Genomic DNA, 15,107 nt, shown 5'->3' on the forward strand with positions numbered 1-15,107 from the left:
CGGGGAAGCCGTGTTTACATACGGCTCTCCCCGTTCTTCAGCTCCGGGGAGCGATCGCGACGGAGCGGCTATAAACGAATAGCCGCGCCGTCGTCCCGGATCGCTCCCCGCGGGTATCCGACCGCCGCATGTAGCGGGGGGGGTCCCGATCGGACCCCCGACCCACGTCTAGGGAGGGACGTACAGGTACGCCAATGTGCCTGTATGTGCCATTCTGCCAACGTACATATACATGCGGCGGTCTGGAAGTGGTTAACATGGCAAATCTAACTAAATGCCGCAAAAAAGCAGCTTTAACTATACGCCGGAAAAAGCCGACTAGAGACGACCTAAGAGAATGCGACGGCAGCGCGTACGTTCGTGGATCGTCGGAAATAGCCAATTTGCATACCCGACGCGGGAAAACGACGCGAACTCCACCCAGCGGACGCCGAAGTATTGCATCTACGATCCGAAGGCGTACGCCTGTCGGATCTTACCCAGATGCCATCGTATCTTGGTTTGAGAATTCAAATGAAAGATACGACGCGGGAAATTTGAAAGTACGCCGGCGTATCATTAGATATGCCGGCGTACTCTCACTGTGGATCTGGCCCCAAGTGTAGAAAAAGTTTTGTCCACAAATCGATTTTTCGATTCAAGAAGAATTCCTCCGCTATGTCACATCTCAGTTCCTGTAGGGGACGCGGGATCTTGTGCTAGAGTGGGGGGTCTCCAAGCTTTTTATACAAAGGGTCAGTTTAGTCTCTTTCTGACTTTAAGAAGGCCAGTGATAGTAGAAAATGCCTCAGGGCTCGGTGGTCAGTGAGAGTAAAAAAAATTACACAGCGCTTTTGGTCAGTGGAATGGGGAGTCGTGCCCCATCGTTGGCATCAGGGGAAGAAATATTGCCCCATCATTGGTATTAGTGGGAGGAATAAAGTCCCATCATTGGTGTCAGTGGAAGAAATATTGCTTTGTCGTTGGTGCCAGTAGGAGGAATGGTGCCCTATCATTGGTGTCAGTGGAAGAAATCGTGCCCCATCATTGGTGCCAGTAGGAGGAATCATGCCCTATCATTGGTGTCGGTGGGAGGAATGGTGCCCAATCATTGGTGTCAGTGGTAGGAATTGTGCCCCATCATTGGTGTCAGTGGAAGGAATTGTGCCCCATCATTGGTGTCAGTGGACAGAATTGTGCCCCATCATTGGTGTCAGTGGGACGCCGCCAGCCGAATCCGCACTAGGGGACACCACCATCATCTGCCAGCCAAATCCGCACTGGGGGACACCAGCAGTCGCCAGCCAAATCCGCACTGGGGGACACCAGCAGCCGCCAGCCATATCCACCCTTGGGGACAGCAACAGCCAGAGATACCTGCAGGATTCCTGAGGAAGAACAGTTTTGAATTAAAATCAAACAGCAAAGCTGTTCTCTACACTGGTACATTGGGCTGCTTTTCAAACTACACTGTACCTGTGGGTTACTTCTGTTATTACCTGCGGGTTTGATGCGCTTTCAGAGCGTGCACCACATCTGCAGGATATAAGGCCCCTTTCACACGGACGGCTGTTTTGCCGCAGATAAAAGCATATTTATGTTTTGCTGAACAGGGATCCGACTTGGATCCCTGCCAATACCAAGCACTGTGTCTGGTATGAATCTTGAGGGGAAACTCCAGGCCAAATTTCAAATAAAAAACTGGCATGGGTTCCCCCTCCAAGAGCATACCAGGCCCTTGGGTCTGCTATAGATTTTAAGGGGAACCACCGTACTGCAAAATAACGGCGTGGGGGTTACCCCAAAATCCATACCAGACCCGTATCCGAGCACGCAGCCCGGCCAGTCAGGAAAGGGTGTGATGACGAGCGAGCCCCCCCCCCCCCCCTGAACCGTGCCAGGCTGCATGCCCTCCCCAACATGGGGAGGTAGGTGTTTTGGGGCAGGGGGGCGGGGACAGGGCCTCTCCCCGACAACCCTGGTCGTTGGTTGTCGGGGTCTGCGGGCGGGAGCTTATCGGAATCTGGGAGCCCCCTTTAATAAGGGGGCCCCCAGATCATGGCCCCCCACCCTAGATGATTCACCTGGCGGAAAGAAAAATGTAAAAAAAACACACTACACAGGGTTTTTAAAGTAAATTATTAGTCAGCTCCGGGGGGCGTTCTGCCGGGGCCCCCGCTTTCTTCTTTTAAGCTCTTTTACGAGCGGGGGGGGCCCCGGGCTTCTTCGGCGGTGAGAACCAGGACCCCCCCAGAAGACCCTGAAGAAGCCCGGGAGGGGTCCGCTCGTAAAAGAGCTAAAGAAGAAAGCGGGCCCCCCGGCGGATGAGAACCAGACGGCGTTGAAGAACAGGACACCCCGGTAGAAGACGTCGAAGAAGCCCGGGGCCCCCACTCGTAAAAGAGCTTAAAAGAAGAAAGCGGGGGCCCCGGCAGAACACCCCCCCGGAGCTGACTAATAAATTACTTGTTTTTTTACATTTTTTTTTCGCCAGGTGAATGGGTAGGGGTACGATGTACCCCATACTTATTCACCTAGGGTGGGAGGCCGGGATCTGGGGGCCCCCTTATTAAAGGGGGCTCCCGTATTCCCATAAGCTCCCGCCCGCAGACCCCGACAACCAACGGCCAGGGTTGTCGAGAAGAGGCCCTGCCCCAGAGCACCTACCTCCCCATGTTGAGGGCATGCGGCCTGGCACGGTTAAGGAGGGGGTGGGCGCTCGCTCGGCCCCACCCCCTTTCCTGACTGGCCAGGCTGCGTGCTCGGATACGGGCCTGGTATGAATTTTGGGGGGACCCCCACGCCGTTTTTTTTCGGTGTACAGGATTTCCCCTTAAAATCCATAGCAGACCCAAGGGCCTGGTATGCTCTTGGAGGGGGAACCCATGCCAGTTTTTTATTTGAAATTTGGTGTGGAGTTCCCCCTCAAGATTCATACCAAACGCAGCTGACACAGTGCACTGCGGTTATGTGCCGATAGCCGCGGGACATTGCAGCTGGACGCATTCAGTTCTATTTTTTCTATCCGCACAAAACCGCGGGTAACTAAACCGCAGGTAACCGTAGTGTGTGAAGGGTGTCATTATGTGCTTCTAGCTGCGGTAAAATCCGTGTGAAAGGGGCCTAACAGAATTCTATGGCAAAGTGCGGCTAACCTGCAGGAAAGACACAGGTACACTACGCTGCACACGTGGTGCAGGTAAACCACAGCACATCAGTTTAAAAAGTCTTAAGCCCCCTTTACAGGATCAGTCCAATCCGGTTCGTCTGTCTTTTTCAGGCAGACCCAATTGGACCCTCTATGGAGCATCAGATGTATATGGATTTGTGTCTGCACCCGCCTACTTCCATTCCAATCGGCAAAAAAAAGGGCGATCAGTCCGCTTACGTCTGAGTGGATAGGATTGGAGGGCCCATAGAGTAGAGAGGGCTGTGTCACGGACCTGTCATCCACCCACTCTGCTCATTGTGGCCCATGACCGGTTACCAAGTCTTCCCCGACCCTGATGTCTTCTCCCGCCCGCTCCTCCTCTGCTATGATTGGACTCCTGATAAGCGTTCAATCACAACACCTGTCGTTTCAGCCAATCAGGTCACAGGTAACACAGACCCGGCGCACCCGATTGGCTGAAAGGGGGTTCAATGTTAGCAAAGCGGATTCCTTTGCTTTGCTAACCTAAGCGGGCACAGCGTTGCGCCCGCTTCTCACATTTTTGGGCGCCTATGAGAGCCGACAGCTCTAATTAGGTGCTTCCAAAAAGCACCCCCACCGCTGTAGTTCAGGTGCCCGAAAAAGGGGCCGGACACCTGAATAGAGGGTGTCAGCAGCGACCATAGAGGCAATTTACAGCACACACTCATTTTGGTAGCATAATTATTACTATAAAATGTATGTTCCTCACCTTACCCGCTCCGCCCAGGCAATCCTTATAGACGAGGGCAAGCTTGCACCCGGCCGCATAGGCGCTACCGGAAGCGATAGAAAAAACAAAATAGCAGACTACAGTAAGCTAAAGTAATGAGCACACTGTTATAATGTTGTTGTGCCTTCCTCTTATGCTGTTTATTATCCGCTTCCTTCTTTGATGGATTGTAAGTTATGTATGAGCAGTTTGATCAATAAAGTTGTTATTGAGAAAAAAAAAATGTATGTTCCTGGCTAAAAAAACTTTATTTTTTATTAAGTTGTTATGGGTAAAGTTTCACTTTAACCTCTTCCATACCGGGCAGTTATACACACTTCCATACCAGGCCTATTTTGGCACTTCTCTCCTACATGTACAAATCATAATTTTTTTGCTAGAAAATTACGCAGAACCCCCAAACATTATATATGTTTTTTTAGCAGACACCCTAGGGAATAAAACGACGGTCATTGAAACCTTTTATCTTGCACGGTATTTGCGCAATAATTTTTCAAACGCCTTTTTTTTGGAAAAAAATTGTTTCATGAATTAAAAAAATTAAAAAACAGTAAAGTTAGCCCAATTTTTTTGTAAAATAGGAAAGATGATGTTACACCGAGTAAATAGATACCTAACATGTCAGGCTTTAAAATTGCGCACACTCATGGAATGGCGCCAAACTTTGGTACTTAAAAATCTCCATAGGCAACGATTTGAAAATTTTTACAGGTTACCAGTTTAGATTTACAGAGGAGATCTAGTGCTAGAATTGTTGCTGGCACTCTAACGCACGCGGCGATACCTCACATATGTGGTTTAAACGGCGTTTAGATATGTCGGCGGGACTTGCGTGTGCGTTCGCTTCTGCGCGCAAGCTACCGGGGACAGGGGCGTTAAAAAAATAAATTTTTATTTCTTTTTTTTTTTTTATATATTTATTTCTTTTTTTACACTTTTTTTTTTAATTTTTTTTTTTTTTTTATCACTTTGTAAACATCCCTTGTAATAGGAATGTGTGTGATAGGTACTCTTTATGGAGAGATGCGGGGTCAATAAGACCCCACATCTCTCCTCCAGGCTGGAAAGCATGAAATCGGTGAAAAAAATTTCACCGATCTCATGCTTGTGGTTGCTTAGCAGCCGCAATCGCGGCTTTGTTTACTTACGGGGACCCGGGCGTGACGTCATCACATCGCGCCCGGGTCCTCCGACGGTCATAGAGATGACTGGTGACCATCTGGTCACCAGTCATCTCTATGCTTCCTGCGAGCGCCGGACGATTCGTTCTCCGGGCCCCCGATGGCACGGGAGAGCCCGGAGAAGCACCGGATGGCGGCGGGAGGGGGGGGGTGTCCCCTCCCGTCGCCTGTAAGAACGATCTAGCGGCGGAACCGCCGCTATGATCGTTCTTACGTTGTGCAGAATCGCCGGCAGTTTAGAAGGATATCTGAATGATGCCTCTTAGCTGCAGGCATCATTCAGATATCCACCCGGAAAGCCCAGGACGTCATATGACGTCCACTCTGAACGGCAGAAGTTCTTTGTGGACGTCATTTTACTATGGGCCGGTAGGGAAGTGGTTAAAGCCTGAAAAAGAGTGGGAAGGCCTAAAACTTCACACATAAAAAAAGAATTCCAATTATTGTAATATATGTCCTCTCAACTCATTTATTGTTGTGTTATTATGATTATTACCCAATCTCAGAGCCTAAGCCACTGCCCGTCTCCTCTCTATCATCCCTCTTTTTCAACTTCCGCCCTATGGCTTTCGTACTTCCTGTTTGTGTTCCAGGGCTGCCCAGCTACTTCCTGGTTGTCCCAGTGACGCAACTAGAGGCTGGACAGCGATAGAGTTGTTTAATTCCAGTGTAGAGCCATTGTCTCATCACATTCAGCTACTCATCACAGATTGCTCCGGAAGTGACGTTCCGTCGCCGCCATCTTGCTACACCCCACACTCCTGCTCAGTAATGATAGAGTGTGAAGGGGGCAAGGGGACATCTTGTTACACCCACCGGCGTTTTAGATTTCACAGTTATTTTCAACACAAAACAGAGTTTATATGCTTAAAGTGGAGGTTCACCCTCAAAAAAAAATTCTGACATGCCACGGAGTCGCGCCATCCTACCGACAGAATGCCGGTGTTTTTTTTTTTTTCTCAGCACATACCTCTTAATCCCGATTTTCACCTCACGGCAATCCCACGGGAGTGTGCGTTCCCAAGCACTGCCTGTGATTGACAGGCTTCCGAACGGCGCATACTGCGCGTCACAGGTTGCCAAAAAAACCCGAACGTCGGTGCGGCTCTATACGGCGCCTGCGCACCGACGTTCGGGTTCTGTCGGCAACCTGTGACGCGCAGTATGCGCCGTTCGGAAGCCTGTCAATCACAGGCAGTGCTTGGGAACGCCCACTCTCTCGGGATTGCCGTGAGGTGAAAATCGGGATTAAGAGGTATGTGCTGAGAAAAAAAAAAAAACACTGGCATTCTGTCGGTAGGATGGCGCGACTCCGTGTGATGTCAGAATTTTTTTTAAAGGGTGAAACTCCACTTTAAATACAGTATTTGGAAATCTTACGGACTGTTTACATGTTAAATATGAAAATCAGAGGTGTTTTGTCACATTAGCAACCATGTAAGGTCAGCAGGTTTGCTGCTGCTTTAAAAATGTAACATGTAAACAGTCCGTCGGATTTCCAAATTCTGTATTTAACCACTTAACCCCCGGACCTTTAGGCAGCTAAATGCCCAGGCCAGGTTTTGCGATTCGGCACTGCGTCGATTTAACAGACAATTGCGCGGTCGTGCGACGTGGCTCCCAAACAAAATTGGCGTCCTTTTTTTCCCCACAAATAGAGCTTTCTTTTGGTGGTATTTGATCACCTCTGCGGTTTTAATTTTTTGCGCCATAAACAAAAATAGAGCGACAGTTTTGAAAAAAATGCAATATTTTTTACTTTTTTCTATAATAAATATCCCCCAAAAATATATAAAAAAAAATTTATTTTCCTCAGTTTAGGCCGATACGTATTCTTCTACATATTTTTGGTAAAAAAAAAATCGCAATAAGCGTTTATCGGTTGGTTTGCGCAAAATGTATAGCGTTTACAAAATAGGGGATAGTTTTATTGCATTTTTATTATTTTTTTTTTTTTTACTACTAATGGCGGTGATCAGCGATTTTTTTCGTGACTGCGACATTATGGCGGACACTTCGGACAATTTTGACACATTTTTGGGACCATTGTCATTTTCACAGCAAAAAATGCATTTAAATTGCATTCTTTATTGTGAAAATGACAGTTGCAGTTTGGGAGTTAACCACAAGGGAGCGCTGAAGGAGTTAGGGTTCACCTAGTGCAGTGATGGGGAACCTTGGCACCCCAGATGTTTTGGAACTACATTTCCCATGATGCTCATGCACTCTGCAGTGTAGTTGAGCATCATGGGAAATGTAGTTTCAAAACATCTGGGGTGCCAAGGTTTGCCATCACTGACCTAGTGTGTGTTTACAACTGTAGGGGGGTGTGGCTGTAGGTGTGACGTCATCGATCGAGTCTCCCTATAAAAGGGATCACTCGATCGATGCGCCGCCACAGTGAAGCACGGGGAAGCCGTGTTTACACACGGCTCTCCCCGTTCTTCAGCTCCGGGGAGCGATCGCGACGGAGCGGCTATAAACGAATAGCCGCGCCCTCGTCCCGGATCGCTCCCCGCGGGAATCCGACCTCCGCATGTAGCGACCCACGTCTAGGCAGGCACGTACAGGTACGCCAATGTGCCTGTACGTGCCATTCTGCCGACGTACATATACATGCGGCGGTCCGGAAGTGGTTAATTACAGTGTTTGGAAATCCGACGGACTGTTTACATGTTACATTTTTAAAGCAGCAGCAAACCTGCTGACCTTACCTCCTCTGTGCAAGGGTTTTGCACAGAGTGGCCCCGATCCTCCTCTTCTGGGGTCCCTGCATCGAGTGCCTCCTCAGAGACCTGCATTTCAAGGGGACACTCGAGAGTTCTGCTGCTGCATCTATTGACAGTTTGACACAGAAATTAGGACCCACCTACTCCCTGTCTCCACCTGTGACTGGATTTGATTGACAGCAGCGGGAGCCAATGGCTGCTGCTGCTATCAATCTATCAAGGGAGGACCCAAGACAGCGGCTGGAGCTGGTGGGCTCATTCTTGTTGCTGGAAAAATCGGGTTCAGGTAATTACAAGGGGGGCTCTGGGGGGGGCTGCTGCAGCACAGAAGGTTTTTCACCTAAAGCATTAGGATGAAAGACCTTGAGGGTTTACAAACCCTTTAACGTGGTTGTAAACCTCAGGCATTAAATATGATCAAAGCATATCCCTCTATAGTGTGTACTACTCTCAGTTAAGATCGCCAAGTGCAATTTCTGTCTTCTGCACTGTTCCTCTGCTATCAGCATGAATTACTTATTACAAGTTTTCCTGACACCAAGAGAAAAAAAGGTGACAGGTGAAGGATCTCCAGCACACAGCCTGTGATTGACAGCCCCAGTTCGGTTTCCTGTGTGAAGGGGGCGTGTCCTTTCGCTCCAATCAGCTCTCAGACCTCTCCTCACTGCAGTGTGTAACTTCAGCTCTATGCCCCTTGTTTTTTTCTGAACTCTCAGACAAGCTTTAACATGCGTGGTGCGTTTTGCCACGGTTTTAGTGCAATGTGGAATTGCGGGCAGAAAAATTGCAAAGAGTGTAAATTGGGAGTTTTTATTAATGTTTATGTCCGACCCAAGATAATTCCTGGCTCCAGAGAGTCAAAAGGTGGACGCCCCTAACACAGGGCTCGACAAATCCCGGGCGCCAGGTCGCCATGGCAACTAGAAATAGGGTCCTGGCGACTTGGCTTGGAAGGGGGGCATCTGGTGATGAGCCGTTGGTATTACAAGTTATTACCACCAGATGTGGAAGCTGGCGCCATCTGGTGGTGGCCGTTGGTATTACAAGTTAAGCATTACAAGTTAAACAGCAATTCTAATGTCATTTTTCACTATTTTCACTGCCATCTTCTTCCCTCTAATTAGAACCCCCAAACATTATATATATTTTTTATCCTAACACCCTGGAGAATAAAATGGCGATCTTTGCAATACTTTCTGTCATGCCGTATTTGCGCAGCGGTCTTACAAGCGCACTTTTTTGGGAAAAAATTACACTTTTTTTAATTAAAAAATAAGACAACAGTAAAGTTATCCCCATTTTTTTTATATTATGAAAGATAATGTTACGCCGAGTAAATTCATACCCAACATATCACGCTTCAAAATTGCGTCCGCTCGTGGAATGCCGACAAACTTTTACCCTTTAAAATCTTCATAGGCGACGTTTAAAAAAAATCTACAGGTTGCATGTTTTGAGTTACAGAGGAGGTCTAGGGCTAGAATTATTGCTCTCGCTCTACCAATCGCGGCGATACCTCACATGTGTGGTTTGAACACCGTTTACATATACGGGCGCTGCTCACGTATGTGTTCGCTTCTGCGCGCAAGCTCGTCGGGACGGGGCGCGTTTTCTGGCTCCTAACTTTTTTAGCTGGCTCCTAGATTCCAAGCAAATTTGTCAAACCCTGCCCTAACATACAATAATAGAATAGAATTACCCTTTATCACAAAGACATACTTACAGAACTTCTCACCGGACTGTCCATCATTTTTAAGACACGTAACAAGTCTTCAGAGCTCACCATTCTGAGATCTTCTAACAATCATTGGCCCAGATTCAGCATAGCTTGCGCTATATTTGCGGGGGAGCAGGGCAACGATTTTGCCCTGCGCCCCCGCAAATATTTTGCGCTGCCCTCGATTCACGGAGCAGCAGCTCCGTGAAATGCGAGGGCGCGCCGGCAAATTTGCCCGGCGTAAGTTAAATGATCCCGCCGGGGGCGGGAATCATTTAAATTAGGCGCGCTCCCGCGCCGAGCGTACAGCGCATGCTCCGTCGGGGAAACTTTCCCGACGTGCATTGCGGCAAATGACATCGCAAGGACGTCATTTGCTTCAAAGTGAACGTGAATGGCGTCCAGCGTCATTCACAAAGCACTTACGCAAACGCCGTGAAATTCAAATTTCACGGCGCGGGAGGCCGGCTATACTTTAGCATTGGCTGCCGCTGATATTAGAAAGGGCAGCCTTGCGCTAAAGTTGCCGTACGGAAACTCCGTACCTGGCTTGCACGGGGGCCCGCGCAAGCTTGTGAATCAGTTGGTAGTATGCAATTTGCATACTACACGCTGATACACAATGGGAGCGCCCCCTAGCGGCACACGCAAGAATGCAGCCTAAAATCTGCGAGGCATAAGAGCCTTATGCCACGCAGATTTTAGGCTGTAGCCGGTGTAACGAGGTTCCTGAATCAGGAGCACTCGTTACACCGGAGCAAGTAAGCAATTGCGCCGTGTAACTCATGGTTACACGGGCGCAATTGCTTCTTGAAACTGGGCTAGTGAATTTTGTCCCAGATCCACTATAATGGGCCCTACACTAGAGGTCGACCGATATGGGTTTTTCTCTGGCCGATGTCGATATTTAGAAATCGGGGCGGCCGATATATGATGCCGATTTTTGCGGCCGATTTTTTTTTTGGTGGCACTGGCTCGTGGCACTGGAAGATGGCACTAGCAGAAGGCACTGATTGGCAGGTGGCACTTATTGGCACTGGCAGGTTGCACTGGATGGCACTGAAAGAGGGTACTAGCAGATGGCACTTATTGGCACTAGCAGGAGGCACTAATTGACACTGGCAGGTGGCACTGATTGGCAGATGGCACTGGTTGGCACGTGGCACTGGATGGCAATAGTTAGCACTGGCAGATGGCACTGGTTGGCATTGGCAGGTGGCACTGATGAGAAAAATAGGGACAAATATAGCGCAACCCCCAATGTGAATAAATAAAGGAAACAATGGCCCAGATTCAAGAAGCACTTGCGCCCGCGCAACCATAGGTTACGCAGCGCAAGTGCTTACTTGCTCCGGTGTAACGAGTGCTCCTGATTCAGGAACCTCGTTACACCGACTGCAGGCTAAAATCTGCGCGGCATAAGGCTCTTATGCCTCGCAGATTTTAGGCTGCATTCTTGCGGGGGCCGCTAGGGGGCGCTCCCATTGTGTATCAGCGTGTAGTATGCAAATTGCATACTACCACTGATTCACAAGCTTGCGCGGGCCCCCGCGCAAGCCAGGTACGGAGTTTCCGTACGGCTACTTTTAGCGCAAGGCTGCCCCTTCTAATAGTAGGGGCAGCCAATGCTAAAGTATAGCCGGCCTTCCCGCGCCGTGAAATTTGAATTTCACGGCGTTTGCGTAAGTGAAACGTGAATGGCGCTGGACGCCATTCACGTTCACTTAGAAGCAAATGACGTCCTTGCGACGTCATTTGCCGCAATGCACGTCGGTAAAGTTTCCCGACGGAGCATGCGGGGTAACTGGTTTTCCAACAGTAATCTTACACTGAGCAAAAGTGACAAAAAATAAATAAATAAATAAATAAAATAAATGAACAGTGGGTGAGTCAATTAGGACAAACTATCAAAATGTTTTAAAACACATGGGGCCAGATTCACGTAGATCAGCGGATCTATAGATCCGCTCGATCTACGTGATTTAAGATCCGCTCCCGCAAGTTTGGGAGGCAAGTGGGTAATTCACAAACCACTTACCTCCAAACTTGCGGCGGCGGATCGTAAAACCCCCCGGGCGGAATTCAAATTCCGCGGCTAGGGGGGAGTGTACTATTTAAATCAGGCGTGTTCCCGCGCCGATTTAAATGCGCATGCGCCGTCCGGGGGAATTTCCCAGCGTGCATTGCTCCCACTGACGTCGCTAGGACGTCAGTGGTTTCGACGTGAGCGTGACTTGGCCCCTCCCGCGCCTTCCGCCGCTTACCGGAGCCATCGGTAGCGGCGGAGGCGATCGGAACCGTTCGGCTGGTGACTGGGGACGAGACTGAAGGAAAAATCTCCTTCGCCCGTCCCCATAGCTCTGCTGGGCGGAAGTGACGTCAAAACGTCAGTCCCGCCCAGCGTCTTAAAGCAACTTTTTTTTTTTCTGTCATTTAAATGACAGTTTAATTTTTATTTTTTTTGCATTTAAGCCTAAATATGAGATGTGACGTCTTTTTGACCCCAGATCTCCTATTTAAGAGGACCTGTCATGCTTTTTTCTATTACAAGGGATGTTTACATGCCTTGTAATAGGAATAAAAGTGATATTTTTATTTATTTTTTTATTTTATTTTTTATTTCAGTGTAAAAAATTATAAAAATAAATAAGAAAACAAAATGTTTTTTTTTAAAAACGCCCCGTCCCGACGAGCTTGCGCGCAGAAGCGAACGCATACGCGAGTAGCGCCCGCATATGAAAACGGTGTTCAAACCACACAAGTGAGGTATCGCCGCGATCGTTAGAGCGAGAGCAATAATTCTAGCCCTAGACCTACTCCGTAGCTCAAAAGATGCAACCTGTAGAATTTTTTAAACGTCGCCTATCGAGATTTTTAAGGGTAAAAGTTTGACGCCATGCCACGAGCGGGCGCAATTTTTAAGCGTGTCATGTTGGGTATCATTTTACTCGGCGTAACATTATCTTTCACAATATATAAAAAAATTGGGCAAAAATTATCGTTGTCTTATTTTTTAATTCAAAAAAGTGTTTTTTTTCCCAAAAAAAAGTGCGCTTGTAAGACCGCTGCGCAAATACGGTGTGACAAAAAAAGTATTGCAATGACTGCCATTTTATTCCCTAGGATGTCTGCTAAAAAAAATATATATAATGTTTGGGGGTTCTGATTAATTTTCTAGCAAAAAAAATTGTGATTTTCACATGAAGGAGAGAAGTGCCAGAATAGGCCCGGTGGGCAAGTGGTTAAATGGATTGCACTATGATTTCCTCTTTTCTTCTCTAATTCTATTTCCTGACCACGACACCTGTGGGAGAGCTGCAAGCAAGCTGAGTGGAACAGAGCGGGAGTGTCTTTTAGAATCGATGAAGACGGATCTCCTGTCACCTCCATCCCTCCGGTATAATGAAACCCTTACCGTATGCCTATATGATCTCTTGTCATAGAGATCCATCCGTTCCGGTAAGCGGCCGCACAGCCTAGATTATTATATCCCTATTTCTGCGCTCTCACTCATTATCAGTGGACTACATGTGTTTTAAAACATTTTGATAGTTTGTCCTAATTGACTCACCCACTGTTCATTTATTTTATTTTTTTTATTTTTATTTTTTGTCACTTTTGCTCAGTGTAAGATTACTGTTGGAAAACCCTTTGAACAGTGATCGAGTGAACTTCCTTCACATTCAGTGGACTTCACACATGTGTTTGTTTTTCACATCATTTGGAGGATATACCACAATATACATTGTTTCCTTTATTTATTCACATTGGGGGTTGCGCTATATTTGTCCCTATTTTTCTTGTCTATTTCTGCTTAACCACTTAACCCCCGGACCGTATTGCTGGTCAAGGACCAGAGCACTTTTTGCGATTCGGGACTGCGACGCTTTAACTGACAATTGCGCGGTCGTGCGACGTGGCTCCCAAACAAAATTGGCGTCCTTTTTTTTCCCTACAAATAGAGCTTTCTTTTGGTGGTATTTGATCACCTCTGCGGTTTTTATTTTTTGCGCTATAAACAAAAATAAAGCGACAATTTTGAAAAAAAAATGAATATTTTTTGCTATAATAAATATCCCCCAAAATATATAAAAAAAATTTTTTTCCTCAGTTTAGGCCGATACGTATTCTTCTACATATTTTTCGTAAAAAAAAAATCGCAATAAGCGTTTATTGATTGGTTTGCGCAAAAGTTATAGCGTTTACAAAATAGGGGGTATTTTTATGGCATTTTTATTAATATATTTTTTTTACTAGTAATGGCGGCGATCATCGTTTTTTTTTCCGGTACTGCGACATTATGGCGGACTTTTGACACCATTGGCATTTTTATAGCGATCAGTGCTATAAAAATGCATTGGATTACTATAAAAATGCCACTGGCAGTGAAGGGGTTAACACTAGGGGGCGGGGAAGGGGTTAAGTATGTTCCCTGGGTGTGTTCTTACTGTGGGGGGGGGGGGGGTGGCCTCACTAGGGGAAACACTGATCCTCTGTTCATACATTGTATGAACAGAAGATCAGCATTTCCCCTGCTGACAGGACCGGGAGCTGTGTGTTTACACACACAGCTCCCGGTCCCCGCTCTGTAACGAGCGATCGCATGTGTCCGGCGGCGATCGCGCCCGCCGGGCACACGCATGGGAGTCGGGGGCGAGCGGGGGGGCGCACGCGCCCCTAGTGGCCGCTCGAAGAGCGGACGTATAGCTACGGGCTCTCGCCCAGGAGAGCCGACCTGCCGCCGTATAATGACGGTGCGCGGTCGGCTAGTGGTTAATTCAACAGTTTTTACAAATAGCAGCACCATATCAGAGTTTTCTCTGTCCCATTTTTTATTTTAAACACCACTGTGGCTAATTAGCAGGTGTTGTCCTGCCTATTGGTAATTAACCCCTTGTTCTTTCACTATTCGTTTTTGTCTTGGGTTGTGTTTATTATTTTATTTAAAGGGAAGCGCAAATCCACCACTGCTTTACAGGTGGCACTGATGGCTTTAGTTGGCACTGGATGGAAGGTGGCACTAATTGGCACTGGCAGATGGCACTGGATGGAAGGTGGCACTAATTGGCACTGGATGGTGGAACTGGCAGGCAAGTGGCACTGGTGCAAAAAAATGGTGTCACCCCCCTCAGTACAGACCCCCTCTCCCTCCAGTATAGACACCCCCCCCCTCCTCAGTACAGACCCCCCTCCCTGCCCCCCGTAGTACAGACACCAGAGAGCGGTGTGTGTCCCACGAGCGCGGGCCCCTCCTCCTCTGTGGGTGTAAACAGTGAGGAGGGCCGCCGCGCTGGGTGTACCAAGATGGCCGAGGCTCCGGAGTAGGGTCGCCACCTCATCCCTTTAAAACCGAACACATATTAATTACACAGGATCTGTGGCCAATTAAGGTGGTAATTAGACTCATTTGGTGCCTTACCTGCATTAAATTAGCCTCAGAACCTGTGTAATTCATATGTGTTCGGTTTAAAAGGGATGAGGTGGCAACCCTACTCCGGAGCTAGGCCGAAGCCACGGCCTTTCCTGATGCTGTGACCGCGGCGGCAATCCGCGGATTGCCGCCGCGGTCACAGCATCA

The 15,107-nt window shown here is 48.0% G+C and overlaps 1 protein-coding gene across 5 annotated transcripts in view; it reads right to left on the reverse strand.

Moving 5' to 3' along the window:
* Positions 1–15,107, reverse strand: part of LOC120909855 (zinc finger protein 436-like) — an 865,309-nt gene that overhangs the window by 835,763 nt on the left and 14,439 nt on the right. The gene's annotated exons all lie outside the window — the stretch shown is intronic.

This window comes from Rana temporaria, chromosome 8 (genome assembly GCF_905171775.1).
Source record: "Rana temporaria chromosome 8, aRanTem1.1, whole genome shotgun sequence".
Classification (NCBI taxonomy): domain Eukaryota; kingdom Metazoa; phylum Chordata; class Amphibia; order Anura; family Ranidae; genus Rana; species Rana temporaria.